The 16679-nt window shown below is 38.7% G+C and overlaps 1 protein-coding gene across 7 annotated transcripts in view; it reads right to left on the bottom strand.

Annotated features, from left to right (window-relative positions):
* Positions 1 to 16679, bottom strand: part of LOC101164874 (tensin) — a 119976-nt gene that overhangs the window by 60643 nt on the left and 42654 nt on the right. Inside the window, exon 1 of one of the 7 annotated variants that reach the window (XM_023964939.1) lies at positions 13084 to 13442. The exons of the other annotated variants lie outside the window; for them this stretch is intronic. The gene's annotated coding sequence lies outside the window, so the exon portion shown is untranslated. Of the gene's footprint in view, positions 1 to 13083; positions 13443 to 16679 lie in introns of those variants that run through there. 7 annotated transcript variants of the gene reach the window in all.

Here is a 16679-nt window from a genome sequence, read left to right on the forward strand (position 1 = left end):
GTCTCGATGGGCTTCGATCGCTAGTTAAGAAAAAAAAGGAAAGGAATAAATACAACTGAAGTCAAAATGAATATTTCCTGTTTTAGTTTTGCAAAAAAGTTCCCTTCAGCTGACCAGAAATATCCACAACTTTGACTTTTGACAATCACGGAAAAAAATCTATTTATAGAATCTGAATTCCCACCAAGATATTGCTTCCCAAGCATTGCATTGACATTTGTTACCAGCTGTTGCAAACACGCTATTATTATTGAATGATCCCTTCTCTGTGACAATAATTCATTAAAAAAACTTTAAATGAGTAATTAATCATTTGATAAAGGGGGATTTAGCACAAAAAATAGAACTTATTTCCATATTTGTTCCTTTATTAATCATGCCCCCCCCCCCCCCCCCCTTCCCCTATGCAGGGGGCTTCTAAACTCTCATGGCAATACTTCAAGAAACCTTTCCTTAAATAAACACAGCTAAAACAAAAACACCTTTTTCCATTTATTTTCTCTTCATACTATTGCGTTCAATGGTTTTTAATCATTAGAAATGGAATAGAACTAAAATGTATAAAGCTATTTTGTTCAATTAGGTTTTAGTGATTTTTTTCCCCATTAAATTTACTTTTATCAGTTAGGCTTTCCGTACTCATTTTTAGATAACAATGTTTAACATGATGAACAGTGCTTTTTATCATTAGAAAAATGAACCTTAGACTTACTTTTAAAGCCTTTGAGTTAAAATACTTTTTTTAACGACAGTTGTTTTAATTGATATGTTTGGCTTTCCGTATTAATTCTGAACGTGACTTTGCGGTTTCTCTTTAGATTCTTGTGTTCAACTTGAAATGGAATAAGAAGAACATGCCACCAAATCAATATTTTTGGATGATGAGAACAATATTTATAGTCCATTTTAATTACTTTGGCTTTCCATACTTATTTTTTTAATATTAAGCTTTTTTAGGTTAGTAGTTACAATTTTTGCCAAAACAGGTCAAACAGGACAACAATTTTATAAACAACTACATTTTATTTTTTTCATGATCCATATCAGTGACTTTGAAGGGTTATTTAACCAAAAAACAGGTTAAAGTTACTATTTTACGTTAAGAAAACATGAAATGACTACATTACCTGGCTTTTTTGCCCATCCAGCTAAAGGTTTTTTTAACATCCATTCAAAGGAACGGTCTCTTTTTCATATTTTTAAAGCCTTTTTTCTCACTAAATAGAAAAAAAAGATTTCCCAATAAACCGGAGTGAGGGGATGGTTCTTGGCTACTTTCAGTCAAACCGTATCAGTTGTAGCCTAATTATACAGTCACCTCAAAATTAAAGGGGTGTTGATTTCCGAGACGTCTCAAAATAGAAGAACGTGCGTCACCGACTGATTTTAGTCTCAAAACAGTTTGTATTTAGTGTCCAGGGCGGCTCCTAACAGTCTGTAGTACCCGCTGTGCCTCAGATTTGGCAAGGCAGCGCTGTTGTCTGATTGCTTTTGGTGTGTGGAGACAAACGGGTTAGGTAAGTGCATATAAAGGCCTCAATCACATCCTGTCGGATGTTTTCGGAGAAGTTTGATGAGATGGCGCTATCGGCGAACAACAGACACAGGCAGGAAGGAAGCTGTAATTAGTTACCTCTGGTAAAACAAAAGTTTCTTTGACTTTTTTAATGCTATCATCTTGGAGCACAGTATATACAAAAAAACAAAACAACAAAAAATAAACCATATCATAGGAAATCTGGCTGCATTATCTCACTCAAAGTCATGATGGAAAGTCTGCTGGTCAGTAAAGGAAGTTGTACAAAAATACCACTATGGGAAAGGAGATCCAAACAGAAAAAGGGGATTTTTCTTCTGCTAAAATAGTCTTTCTTGATTTCTGTCATTTAAACATAGCTTGGAAACTACCTTCTATTTGTCATCAAATGAGATATAACAAAAATATTTTATTGCTATTATTACTATTATTATTATTTTTACTAATTAATAGAAATGAAGCCCGATAAAGATATAAAACTTGAAATAAACACGTTTTTAACATTATATATTTGATTTAAAGTTAATTTATATTTCATATACACATTTAAACATTATAATTTTAGGATGTATAAAAAAATATATTTAATGTATAAGAGATATAGGCAATGATACTTTTTAATTTAAATATTTTTTTTATTTAATTAAAAAACCTGAAATAATTACTTACTTGCACTGTAATGTATGTATATATACATATATGTATATATATATATATATATATATATGTTTCCCTTTCGGCTTTTCCCATCAGGGGTTGCCACAGCGAACGAGTCGCACGGTAAACTTGGCAATGTTTTACGCCGGATGCCCTTCCTGACGCAACCCTCTCAAAGCAACCGTGCTTGGGACCGGCACAGAAGTAGAGAAGGGAACAGGGAGCAGCCCGGAGTCGAACCCTGGTTTCACGGACGGAAGGCGCCGCAAACCAGCACGAGCTAAACCGGCTCATATATATATATATATATATATATATATATATATATATATATACACATATATATATATATATATATATATATATATATATGAAGAAAAGGTTATGGCAGCTTCATATTTGGGAGTGGTGTTAAACTGGCTAAAGAAGAAAACATATGTTTTTTTTCAGTCAACTCAAGCGTTGTCTGTCCAAATAAAAATGACTGTGTGAAATTAAATCTATGAAAAGCAATTGAGAAAATTATGTTGTAAATATTATGTCACAACTCGTCCAAGCAAGTCAGTTTTCCATGAAAGTTAAAGTTAAATGCTTGCGATCTGTGTTCAATGTTGCGGTTGTATTAAAAAAAGTTCCTGATGTTCTTCTGCAGCTATAATAGAATTTCAGGACATTCAAATCAAAATAAATGACTTTGTCGGTGGAACCCAGAGCAGAGACAAAACATTTATTATTAAATCCATGCAACACATTTACACCCAGGAGGGAACGAACAAACCAAATTAAAAGCATTTAACAATCTAAAGAAAAAGTCAGCATTGCTTTGACTCAGCTTAACAGTCGCCTTGAGGCTTGTATGAGACTTCAAGTAGCGCTCTAAACATGACATGTGAAACTGGATCATTTGTGGTCATCAATAAATCAATAGAAACAAAGTCAATGTTAGAGCCACGGCGTAGTCAGCCACGTCTGAACCACGTTGCAACATGCTACTGATTCATTTCATCACAAAGGTTTTTACTAGAGATGTTGGCACTTTCATACATGCTGCACCCATTAGCATATCCGTTTAACCTTTTACACAATTAACGTACCTACAGTGTCCTTTGGCTACCTTAACCCATCAACCCTTTACGCAATTAACAAAACTACAGTATTGACATTCTTTGAACTACTGTAACTTTTCAAACGTTTCTGCAATTAATGTAACTCCAGTGTTGACGTCCTTTGGACTAACATAAGTCTTCAACCATTTTCACAATTAACGTACTTCCAGCGGATTACAAAGCAGAGAAAAGCAACTCTGTGCCGTTATTTAACACTTTACTAACATGAGGAACTACATTATCTGCACAAACCCATTATGCAAAGACACTTCTCCCTGTTTCAGAATCTAAATTACCATTATTTAATTATTGGTTGGAGAGGCGCGGTTTGTCAAAAGAACCTGTGTTTTTTAGGTGTTGGTGGCACCAATCTCTGGTGTTTAAGTATTACCCCCATTGGTTTTTGATAAACCGCCAACATTTTAAAAGCTAAGAAAGAAAAGGGTCGGGCACGTCAACACATTAGTCATTAACGCATTATCGAAATAAAGCCGTTAATTATTTCAAACCACCTTTGTTTTTATCCTTAAATTTAATGTAAAAATCTGTACCCTACTGCCTTTGAATTAGTGTGAACTTTATTGACAAAAATATTTGACACAGCAAACGACCTGTTGTCCCACAAAAGGGATACAATTAAAAATTTATATAAAAAAAAAGATTTCTTTAGTTTTTTATAAAATAATTCACCAACCTTCCACTCACTGTATTTTGGACAATATTTTTTTTTAAATAGCCAACGTTTGTGTCTAACCCGTTTATGAGTTCTGAGTTCTCCAATTTAAATTGAGTGTTTTAATCAAATATGTTTCTCAAAAATACATAAGGCAATGGCCGCCCTTGAAGTGCACTTTGGCAAAACTGCTGGTCGTAGCAGATATAATGGGATTTCCAATATTTATATAGGCTACAATCAAGTCAGCCCATGGTTTGCACTTTACTGTCCCTTCAAGACTTATGGCTATGACTGACACTCGTCTATCAATTCTGACATTGCCTCAACAAAAAATCCTATTTCTGGTGACTTTTTGTCGTCATTTTTTGAGTGCACAGAGAACTTTTCAACAAAACAGAAAAACGAGGGCACTCTCAAAAAGAACACCTCTTAAATTCCTTGGAATGCTTTGAGTCAATCCAGCTGAAAAGCCTCATCTGAGCACACTGAGCGCTGACCTCCATATAAGGCCTCTGCAGCTGGAAGCAGAGCCTGACTTAGCGCGCTTTCAGCAGCCCAGACAGAATCAGAGGAAGGTCCTGTTCTTTAGCATGGGAATTGACAGCTTGAGCTTTATCTGACAGAGGTTAAGACCTGCTCTCTATGCTCGTCCCAACATTTGACTCTGTGCATGCAACATCTGTCATGGTAACTGCATTTTTTTTGGCCAAAAATGGTGGACAATTGTGCAATCCTTTGCACTTTGCCTAAAAATATTCGTATTGTCCAAGCGTAAGGTGTGCGTACTGGCTATTTACAGACGGCGTGCCAATGTCGCACGCATAGGTTGGTGATATGTAAGTATCCGTAGGATGCCTATAGGATCCAACGCAAACTTCCTAAACTCTAACACTCAGGCAAAGAAGTGCATATTTATCACTTGAACAGCTCCTTGCACATTGCATGCCTGATTCTCACCTACTTACCCATTACTTTCCCCTGCGTGTTGAATAAGTGTTCACTACAACCTGTCGCCCGCAGCATGCCCATATCAAAAAATGTGCATGGACATTTTAGCTCCACGGTCTCACAGACTGGTATAGGATTTCGATATTTCATGGACTACGGCCTAGCTACGTGCCCTGTGCAGATTAACCCATTTTTCTCCCGCAGATACCCACCCGTAAGTCGTGTCTGAAGTGTAAGGAAAGTCATTGCTCAATCTCAAAGGACAAATGTCTCTGGTGAGACGGCTTCACAAACAGCAAAGTATGACTTTCTAGTGGCTCTACACAGATGTGGAGAATTCAGAGTTGTGTTGAGTTTTATGTGTTAACTTCAAGCAGGTGTCACGAAGTTGAACCTTTATTACTGACACTTGGTTTTCTTTGCTACTTCTTTTGACAACTTGATCCCATCAAAGTCTGATCCTTCCTCATCCACATCGTCCCAAACTGATGGGAGAAAAGCGGGCGCTTTGCCTCTGTGCATAAATCATCTCATTGGATCCACTTAACACGGCTGCCATTGGACCGACCGCAGTCAAAAATTCCTCAAACGCTCCTCCTGCCCATACAAGAGCCTTTGTTGCTGCATTGGTGGCAGCTTGCCTGAGAAAGCCCCCCCCCTCCCAAAAAAAAATTAAAAAACTGGGGTTGAAAATGGACCAAAGCGGCTCGTTTGGAGGGCTCTTTCTGTTTTACTTGGAAAACGGCGGGGAGCGGAATCGTCTGCTCCATGTCCGACGAGGTGGTGGTGTCGGATCCCGTCAGCGGTCGATCTCACTAATTCTCCAAACTGTGTGCATTTTGTTCTTTCAATATCTGTTCAATCAATGTCCCAAATTCTAAAAACCTAAATATGAAGAACAATGAGGTCAACAGCAGCTGCTTTGGTAGGCATTCATTTGTAATTCTAGTTTGACAAACTTTCATAGTGTCTAACTAAGAAAATTACAACAATTTTTTCAAATTCCTCCTCTAAAGTAATTTTAGCAGCTTTGACTGTATAATGCTATGTTCACACACGCTTTGGCAACGCACATTCAGGTGGCTACTTTCAATGAAAAGTCCATGTTAACACCACTTCAGGCGTCCGCATTCGAAGTTCTCTTGTTCATGCGTTGCTCCGCAACTTGTTAAGTCTGTTTTCGGGCTCTGCATACATATTGTATGCCAATTAAACGCATGTTAAATTGTAAACCAGGTTAAACTTTGACCAATCAGGAACTCATATTCGATAGTGATGCATGGATAGTGTCCTTTTTTTCTTTTGCCACATTCTTTTAATTACATTTTCCATACAATAAAAAAATCAGAAACAGAATTTACGTTTCACTCGATTCAGCCATTACAAAATTTGCAATTTTCGTCAAAAGTATTTAGGTAATGCTTTCTCTTATTCACAGTCTTATTTTACCACCACCCCAATCCACACCAAGAACAAGAGTGCCTCTTAACAAAATTAAGAATATAAACTTAACAAACTTAAAATTAAGAAAATAAAAAGTAAAAAACAGAGGTCTGTTGTACCCTCCAAAAATGTTTGTATACATTTGCATTCCCAAGTACAGTGGAAGTACGTTCCTTTCATTTCCATACATTTGGGGCAAACATCTGGTATATTTTTGTTATACATACTTAAATCCGCTGGTGTTACATATGTACGCATTAACCATTTGTATTGTGTTAATTTTAGTCTGGAGTTAACTGACACCTTTTGAGCTGCAGCACATTCCTCCCATTCCTCATTTGTAATTTGTTTTTGAAGATCTTCTTTCCAAGCATTTACTTTGTATTGTAGACTTTCGTTTGAATTAGAAAAAAAACAGATGATAAAACTCAGAAATGGCGCCTTTTATGGAACTGTCTTTCACCATGAACTTTCTAAAATTGAACATAGTGGTTTATTGACGGTCTTCTGTGTTTTTCTTAGAAATTCTGACCTGGAGAACTTTATAAAAATGTTTTATACTCAACTCATATTTAATTTTTAACTCTTCAAATGATATCAGAACATCTGAATCAGGAAAATATAAGTCCCGGATGGTGGAAAGACCCCTTTCTGCCCATATTTTAAAAGTGGCCTCCGCTTTACCTGGGGTGAAGAATTTGTTCCCCCAGATTGGGCTATATTGTGATAATGGTTGAGTTTGGTTCATGTAATTTAAAACTCTGAACCATATTTGTATCATGTGTTTAAGAATTGGGTTCTTTGTCTCTTTGCGCAGCTTTTTTGAGGTGTTTGAGTTAAGAAATAATGGGAGGGGCAGCTTTAGATGCAGGGATTCCATTTCAACCCAATGAGGAGTGTTTTTGACAGTAAAATGAAACATTATAGATCTAATCTGTGCAGCCCAGTGGTACCATTCAATGTTTGGACTTTTTAGTCCCCCTCTGTCAAAGTGAAGATATTGTAATGTCAGACGGAGTGTTGCTTTTTTGTTGTTCCATATGAACCTGGTGAAAAGTTGCTTTAGTTTTGAAAATAAGTCCAGAGGTGGTGGCAGGGGTATGTTTTGAAAAACATAAATTAGTTTTGGGAGTGCATTCATCTTTAATATATTTATTCTTCCCATAATTAATATTGGTAGTGTCATCCATTTCTCTATGGAGACGTTTATCTTTTCCATTAAAGAATCATAATTTGATTCTACTACCTGTTTCTAGTCTTGGTGTGATATTGATTCCCAAATATTTGAAATTTTCAACAACGTTAAATTGAATAGTTTCAGAAGTTGGATTTTTTCTTTCTTCTTCATTAAGTAATAAAAGAGAGGATTTTGTTTGGTTCACCCTGTCTGAAGAGACATCTCCATATTTTCTGATTATTTCCATTAAAGAAGGAATTGACTTTTTTAGTTGAGAGAGAAACACAATCACTTCATCTGCATATAAAGCTATTTTGTATTCTACTGGACCCACCATGATTCCATGTAGTCCTGAATGGGATCGTATTACCATTGCTAGTGGTTCAATTGCCGTGAATAGCAATGGTGATAATGGACACCCTTGCCTGCAGCCTTTTGTTATGTTTATTGACTGTGAAGGGTTTCTATTTGTCAGGATTTTTGCGTTGGCGTTTTTATAAATGTTCTGGACCCACATTTTAAGGTTGGTTCCACATCCAAATTTGTCCATAACCTTAAAAAGAAAAGAGCAATGGACCTTATCAAAGGCTTTTTCAGCATCCAGTGCTAGTAAACCTGTTTCTGCTTTATTTGTGTTATAATGAACAATTTTTAAAAAACTCTTTTCACGTTGTGAAATCCTTGCCTTCCAGATATAAATCCATTTTGGTCTCTATCAATAATGTTTGGTAACATATTCATAATCATGTTGCTAAGAGTTTACGGATTATTTTAAAGTCAGAGTATAACAAAGTTTCTGGTCTAAAATTTTCACATTTGTTTGAGGGTTTTCCTGGTTTAGGTAATTTAATAATGCACTATTCATTGATGGGGGCCGATTCTTTTGTCTAAATGCTTCTTGGAGCATTTCAACTATGGGTGTTATTGGTTTATTTTTATATTCTTTACACAAATCGACTGGGAGACCATCTGGTCCTGCTTTTTTTGCCAGATTTGAGACTATCAAATGCATGTCCAATTTCCTCTTAACTGATTTCCAGGTTTAAAGCCTCTTTTTTTTCCTTAGATATAGGTGGAATGGTTAACTGATCTAAGAAATTGTTTATATTTTGAGTATTTGTTTTCTCTTCTGCGTTGTAGTAGTCTCTAAATGCTTCATTGATTTCAGTGGGATTTAGAAAGAGATATGTCATTTGATATAATAGATGTTATTGTTGTTTTAAACTCCAATTGTTTTATCTGCCAAGCCAGCAGTTTGCCTGCCTTATCACCTTGATCATGAAAGGATTCTTTCAGCCTTAAGAGACTTGCTTCTGCTTGACCAGCTGATTGTTTATTATATTCTGCTCTTAAAGTTGCTAACTCATTTATCTGTTGCAAATTATTTTCTTTGTTTACCTTTTCCTGAAGCGTTTTAATCTTGTGTTCCAACTGTTGTCTCTCCCCTCTCCACTTTCTTGATTTTGAACCTGTGTAGCTGATGATGTGGCCTCTAAGAACCACTTTGAAAGCTTCCCATCTTATACATGCAGATGTTTGCGCTGTATTTAGTTTGAAATATTCCTCAACATGTTTTCCTATTTATTTTTTAAATTCTTTGTCGTGTAACCATCTATGCTGGAAATGACACCGGGTCTGGGTCTTTAATAATATTTGTACCCATATATACTAAACAGCATGGAGCATGGTCTGAGATTACAATGGAGTCATAAAAACAATTGTAAATTTTATGACATACTTCTAAAGAAACTAGGAAATAATCAATCCTGGAAAATGTCTTATATTTACTAGAGTAGCAGGAGTAACCCTTATCATTTGGGTTTAATTCTCTCCATATGTCTAATAGGTTCAATTCTTTAATGTAACCTTGAATAACCGGTCTGCATTTATTGTGAGATTGATCTATCTATAATAGGGTCTTGAGTACAGTTAGTCACCTGCAATGACATACTGTCCTGTGAGTGATGCCATTGTAAGAAGTACATCTTCAAAAAATTTGGCATCATCTATGTTAGGGCCATAAACGTTTACAAAACATATTTCCTCTGAAAGTAATTGAGCTTGAATGATTAGATATCTTCCCCATGTATCTTTTATTATATTTTTTACTTGAAAAGGAACTGTATTACAAATTAATTTGATAACTCCTCTTGCATCAGAGGAGAATGGGGCTGTGAAGACACTGCCTTGCCATCTTCTTTTAATACTTTTCAAATCTTTATCAAGAAGAGGAGTTTCTTGTAGAAATACCACCTGACCACCCATATCTTTTATTCTGTTCATGACTTGTTTCACTTTGTTTAGATTTTGAAGACCTATGCAGTTCCAAGAAACAAAATTAAGTTTTACTTCTTTTGTTAAATTCAACTAGGACATACATATTAACTTCCACCTTTTTTGAACATATAGAGAGGCACCAAAAACCCTGGATGCTAGAACATGCATCAAAACAAACCTCCTTTCCCTTTGTTTAAGTAACCCCCCACCTAAAAGTCGTCACCCGTTATCGCCTTTGACCGTTCCACACCTGCGAGGATCGGTCACTCCACTCACCATCGTCTTTATTCCAACACTGGTGCCATCTTGTGTAGTAACACTCCATATTCTACTCTGAAGGTGTATCTAACAGATTTATTCACCGCTTATTTTTCAAGTATCGTTCACATGAATTCCCTCCTCCCGTTTAACTGTTGCCACAAACTTTAATTGTACCAGATATTACTTACTTATTCACATATTGTGAGTTTATATTTACGCGGTGTCTTCCTGGATCTTCTGTGCTTCAGCTGAAGTTTTGAAGGTGTGGGTGCGATCTTTGTAGGTTACCAGCAGTTTTGGAGGATGAATCAGCCCATGCCGAATGCCCCGGCTGCGCCGCCCCCGGCTCACCGGGTCAAACTGCTTCCTCAGCTGGTGAAGTCCCGTGGCTAAATCCGGAGAATATCGCACCTGTTTTCCTTTTTGTTGAATGTCTTTGCAGGTTTTTGCTGCCAACACGACCGCTTGCTTCTCCCTGTAGTCGGGGAACTTCATTATTAATGTTCTCGGTGGTGCCCCAGGTTCCCTCGCCGGTCCGACCCGGTGTGCTCGCTCAATGTTCACCGTTGTATCTCACGCCTGCATATTTAATGCCTCCGGGATCCACTTCTCCGGGAATGTGCACGGGTCATCTCCCTCGGTCCCCTCCGGCAGCCTGACCAGCCTCAGATTTTTCAGTCAGGATCTGGATTCCAAGTCCAGGAGTTTGTCTTCCATAACTCTTTGTTTGGATTCCAGTGCGCTCACTTTAGCCTGTATGCTAGCAACATCATCTTCTGCACGTGGGCTAATCCACTTGCGACATTCGTTCAGTAAACTCACTCATTTCTTTTTTTATGTCTCCTATTGCGTGCCCCATTCCATCAAAACGAGTTGTGAACTCATCTTTCATAGCTCCAATGGCAGCCAGGATCTCATCAGCTTTGGATCTCTCCAGCTCCGGGTTCCGTTCTCCTTTACCTTGTTCAGCCATGTTGTCAGCCTCGTTAGCTCTTTGGGATCTGCTCCGAATTTGAAAGTTCGTCAGCTTTGACTGGTTGTTGGTATCCGGTGTTGATTTGTTACCCCTCTGCATTCCTTTTGTGTTCTCAAACCCCTTTAACTTCTGGGGTTTTGGGGGAAACTGGAGTGTTTTAGCAGGATTAAAGTGTTGAGATAGCAGAGCAGTGAGGAATGCGTCTGTTCAGGTTGCCGGAAGTATCGACAGTGTTCTTTTTTAAGAACGAAAAAGAAGAAGAAGTGCCAACCATTTGAAATGCAAAATCAATAGTAGCCATTTGTGCCCGGCCATATTTGTCAGATTTGCACCGCTTAGACGTTTCGCACCAAGCCTCCTCCAACTTTGAGTACATGCGCCACACCCGTTTCACTGAAAACAGGTTTGAGAGAATCTGTCAAACGTTTCAAACATTCAACATGACACCACATACTTGTATTAAGGCACCTGCAAAGAAGAAAGGAAAAACCTAAAAAAGATTTTGTATAAGCAAAAACGTTTTTAAAAATATATTGCGGAGCAGGAATAGTTATTCTGACAAATATAATGACTGACCAATAGCTGTTTATTTCTCAATAGAGGTCTGTGGGATTTTAGCATCCTGGAGCCAGCGGGTACTTCCTATTTACAACATTGCAGGGGAGGGGTCACTCAGTCCAGTTTTCTTATACGGTCAAAGCTTTAAATCTATCGAACAACCACTACGAATATAACTCTTTACAACTCTGAAAGAATCATTAACTGACAAGAACGAGTGGTTACTTCTCCTCTAAATGCTTCAGACAAAGTCCGCCATAAAATACACCAGGTCGTTTCCAGACACATCCATTGCGGCAGATCCCAGTCGCAGTTTCAGATTTGCGTCCAACAAAGGCATGGTCAACATTTCCTCTCAAAACCCAACATGCCGGAGTTTGGTTTGAGGTAAAGAGGAGCTTCATAAAGCGAACACCAAAGAGGCCAAAGCTATTTGACTGTGGTCATGCCACAGGGAATGAGATTTGGCTTGGCCGGCTCAACCCCAACCCCCCTTGGTAGCTCGTCAAGTGATTGTGCTGGACCAGGAAATGATGAGTATCAGATGTGTGATTGTGGTTCACGTTGGATCCGGGTTGCAAACCTTGAAAATCTGAAAACCCGCCTTACAGTTTCAAGCATGAAGATTGGATTTTACCAAAGGTTAGGTCAACATTTGGTGGAGGTTTTAGACCAAAACGCATCTGATTCGGGAAATCTTTGGTTTTCCTTTTGGCGGTTGAACAGAAACTTCCGATTTGCTACAGTGCAGAAGGTTGTTTTCCTCATTACTCCATAGAGACAGAGTTCCGGTTTAATCAAGAGTGGTTGCGTCATGGCTTCTATTCAACTGACCGCTAACATCTCAAAAGGGGAGAGGAGCTGTGCTCACTCCCATAACTTTTCCCAAATCGCCAGTCTGTCACTTATTGACAGAAATGGGTCAGCTTTTATTGAATGCCACCCTCCGTGATCCCAGTTGCTCACATAACACTCAGAGGTGGCCAATGGACTGACCACACACTCTAGTTTTCCCAATCGTCTTTACCCTCTTCTTGACTACAGTTGAGGAGAAGCGTGGGAAAAAGTTAAGGCAAGGCAAAGAAACATTAAATCGTCTCCTCCTCCAGCTGCTCAACCATACTTCTTGTAAGGTTTCTACTAAGAGAGAAAACACGTGTTTGCCTGCTGTGTTGACCAGTTGTTCCCACTGTCTCACCACCACAAATCACCACTCGGCGGGTCATGAAAGGCTCGAGCAGAAACTTAAATGAACTCTCCCTTTCTTACTCCCATGGGAGCCACTTTCTCATGAGCGTTTGGCAGGAAAGCAGACACTCTGACCATCCAGGGTAAGGCAGAAAGAACCTCCCAAAATCAAAATCTTTTTCAGTTCAAAAAACCCCAAAAGAGAACATATTGACTTGACAATGAACAACCAATACAGGCTGTTTTCTTCCATTCACTGTGTTAAGAATCTGTTCTTACCTGTACATCAGGGCGACTTTTTCCCCTCACTCCTCTGCTGTTTTCTTCCTTTTTACCTCTGCATTGTCCCTGTCTTCACACTTCCCTGACAAGAAAAGTTGCTCCAAACACTGATAACCTTCCCCGCCCTCTTCTCACTCAAAACAACAACAGTATTCCCGAACGCATGCCAGAGAGCTTCTGAGCTTGATTCTGTGTACATGTGTGCATGTCTGCACAGCCTGTGGACCGGACCAGGAAGCTCTCTTTTAAAAATGCTGGCTCCAGATCCTCCTGACAGCTGCCAAGAAATTTCCAAACATGCTATATAAGGCCAAGAGAGTGGCTTGGGGCTCCTTATGATTCCGGTGCTCAAATGAGAGAGCAAAAGACATTCGGGGGCAGACGGTAACCGTATCTGTCTTTATTCCTCCCACTGCTCGGTCTGTCTATTTTCTTTTTCTCCTCCCTCCTTTTTCCCTCTCAGCCCTCTCTGTAGCTGTTGACACAAGCCTGGCGTGGATATTGAGAGGGAGAGTGGGCAGGGCAGGCAGAAGAACTTCTGATCTTGTGTCATATTTGTCTGTGACGAGCTAATTTCACAGGAAAACACTTTTTCAAGAGTTTGTTCTAGAAAATTTGCTGTTTGGGATGAAAACCATTTCATTTCAAGATGTCCTGGCTTCAATCCACCAAAACAGGCCCGTATGATGATACTACCACCAACTAAAAAATGCCTATAGGACTTTTCTCTAAGTAATTTTCAATCTAAAACACCTTTTTATTTAAAATTCCGGACATTAAGTTTGCGTCTCTTAGCTTTAATATTTTGTCCACTTGTTCCATGTTCTGACACCGGATCCAGCGGGTAGCTACACCGCTAAAGATGAGCTTTAGCTGCTATTTTTGTTAGAACTGAGTGACTTTTCCAAAAACAAGGCTGAAAGTGTGGCTAAATTAAGGTACCACCATTCTTTTCAAAGTGTCTTTAATAGAATTAAATAAACAGAAAGAAAAAAGTATTTTACGATCTTTCACATTCCTAACTATTCAGTGTTTTATTAGGGACTGCATAGATGAATACAGAGCTGATATCCTGGAGATGGTAAACCTTTATAGATCAGTGAAAATGGATAAATTCCCACAGCACACCTGACCATATCATAAAAACACTGATCTATAGTGTCTTATATGTATATGGAGTCGGATGTTCGACTGTTTTGTCATGGGTTATGAACAAGAAATAGTCACGGTAATGTTTGTTTTAGCGGTATCAGTAAGTGTTTTTATGTCTTGCAAACAAAGTTGGGAGTTAAAGTTTTTGTTAACACACTAATGTGGGTAACGTGTAGCATGTTACAAATAAGTTCTACAGTTACTGTGAACGCACAAAGTCCTACTCACGGCCTCATCAATTACTGTCTGGGTTAGTGCACCTTATATATGACATAAGTTTGAAAATCTGGAAAACATGTTTTGTAAAAGTGGCAAGCTGAACGCATTATGTACAGGACACACGTCACGGAAGAGATTGATTGACAATGGTCTACAGCCAATCAGGATGCAAAAGATAGCCCTGAAGAAAAATTGATACATTTGTTTTAATAGCACGCAAAATTGCCCTAAAAAATGCACGAAAGGTGAACTGTGGTAGAGCTCCAGACCACTTTATGCTGTTGTGTAAATTACAAGATAAAGTCTCTATATTGTCATCATTTCTTTATGCTATGGTTACCTACTTAGCAAGATCAAAACTATACAAAGACTACCTCCAACTTTCACAGCTAGGACACATTTGGAGAAAAATATTTGTCCACCGCCCGTGGGGGTTTGAGTTTTTTGGGATAAACCCAGCTCTTGACCTCCAGATGAGAACTGAGGGAAATTGGGACATCAGTCATCCGCTAGCACTCGGTTATTAGACGGTCTTAGCCATTTTTCTGCCAACACTATATCCCAACTCCTGTGCTGCATCTATGCCTGCTGAAGGGTGTTGCCATGGAAACCCGCCGTGATGGCTCTTTGATGTGACGTTTCTGCTCTGGGGAAACAGACTTGCTTCTGTTACGGACTGCTGAGGAATGAGGAGGCTTGGCCTCACGCTGGAGAGTGTGCGCGTGAGAATGCCTCCCTCAGGTTTTTCACTCGGACGTGGACGGGTGCTTTTCTTTTTCCATGCCAAACATTCTTGAGCACTCCTTAACCTTGCATTTGCTTTTTACCTTTTTGGGGAGATAGAGCAAATAAAATGATAGAAAGATAAAAATTTGTAGACAATACACCTATGAAAGCCTCATGGGGGGGCTAAAAAAAGGGGTTTGAGGCAAAAAGTGCACCTGTTGTTCTTGAAATGTCATACGCTGTTCTACGCTAACAGCGGTACGACATGCCTAAATAAACTTTATGCAATCCTATAATATGGATGGATACAGTTTGGATGCATCTGATGCTGACCCAGTACTTCTGAAACATTCCGGTGCCTAAAATAGACTTGAACTGGTGTTTCAAAAATATAAAAACAACATGACAAATTTTTCCATTTCTGATGAAAATCTTGTTTTTGGTGTTTTTAACGTGTTCTTGTGTCATTTTTTTTCATGATGGAGGATGTATATAAGGAATATTAAGTATTTTGTCATTCAAATCGTGAATCTGGAGCAGACGAAAAGAAATGCATTTGAAAAAAAACATTTTTGTTATGTAGAAAATACACTGGGCGGGCCACAGGCTCCCTGCTCCGCCTGATTTTCCTCATCTGTGCTGGCATCAGGCTCAAAACTGTACGATTGGATGGCTCCGATACTGCTCGCCATTTCTGTAGCACGGGTAACGTTAGGTTGCACAATGGCCGTAAAATAGCGGCAGAGCACATAAACAGAGAGTCAATTCAAATATTACATACCATGTCTGATACAAACCTCCAAAATTTGCATTTTTTTATAGTAACGGTAGTACCGTTTAAGTTGGTACCGATTTGACACCAATTTTCAGTACCTATCCCTATCCTTATGTCTAAGCTACTGAACACCTCTCAGGTGAACACCTGGGACGTTTAGAGCCATAAACTACCAGAAATCCAAGCACATTTATTATTTTTGACCAACCAAGCCAGTTCACTGGTGCCAAAAGTGGAAGAAAGCATGAGATCTACAGCGGGGAAAATAAGTATTGAACACGTCAACATTTCTCTCAAAAAATTTCTAATCGAGCTATTGACATGAAATTTTCACCAGATGTCGGCATCAAACCAAGTAATGCACACATAGATAGAAATCCAAACATTAATGTCCATAAATGAAGTTATGTGTAATAAAGTGAAATGGCACAGGGAATAAGTATTGAACACGCTTACTGAAATTTATTTAATACTTAGTGCAAAAACCGTTGTTGGTGATTACAGCCTCAAGACGCCTCCTGCATGGAGAAACCAGTCGAATACATTGCTCAGGTGGGATTTTGGCCCATTCATCCACACAAACTGCCTTCAAATCTTCAAGGTTCAGGGGGTCTCTTCTGTGAACCCGGATCTTCAGTTCTTTCCAAAGATTTTCAATTGGATTCAAGTCTGGTGATTGACTGGGCCATTCTAGCAGCTTTATTTTCTTTTTCTTCAACCA

Source organism: Oryzias latipes, chromosome 2 (assembly GCF_002234675.1).
Source record: "Oryzias latipes chromosome 2, ASM223467v1".
NCBI lineage: Eukaryota > Metazoa > Chordata > Actinopteri > Beloniformes > Adrianichthyidae > Oryzias > Oryzias latipes.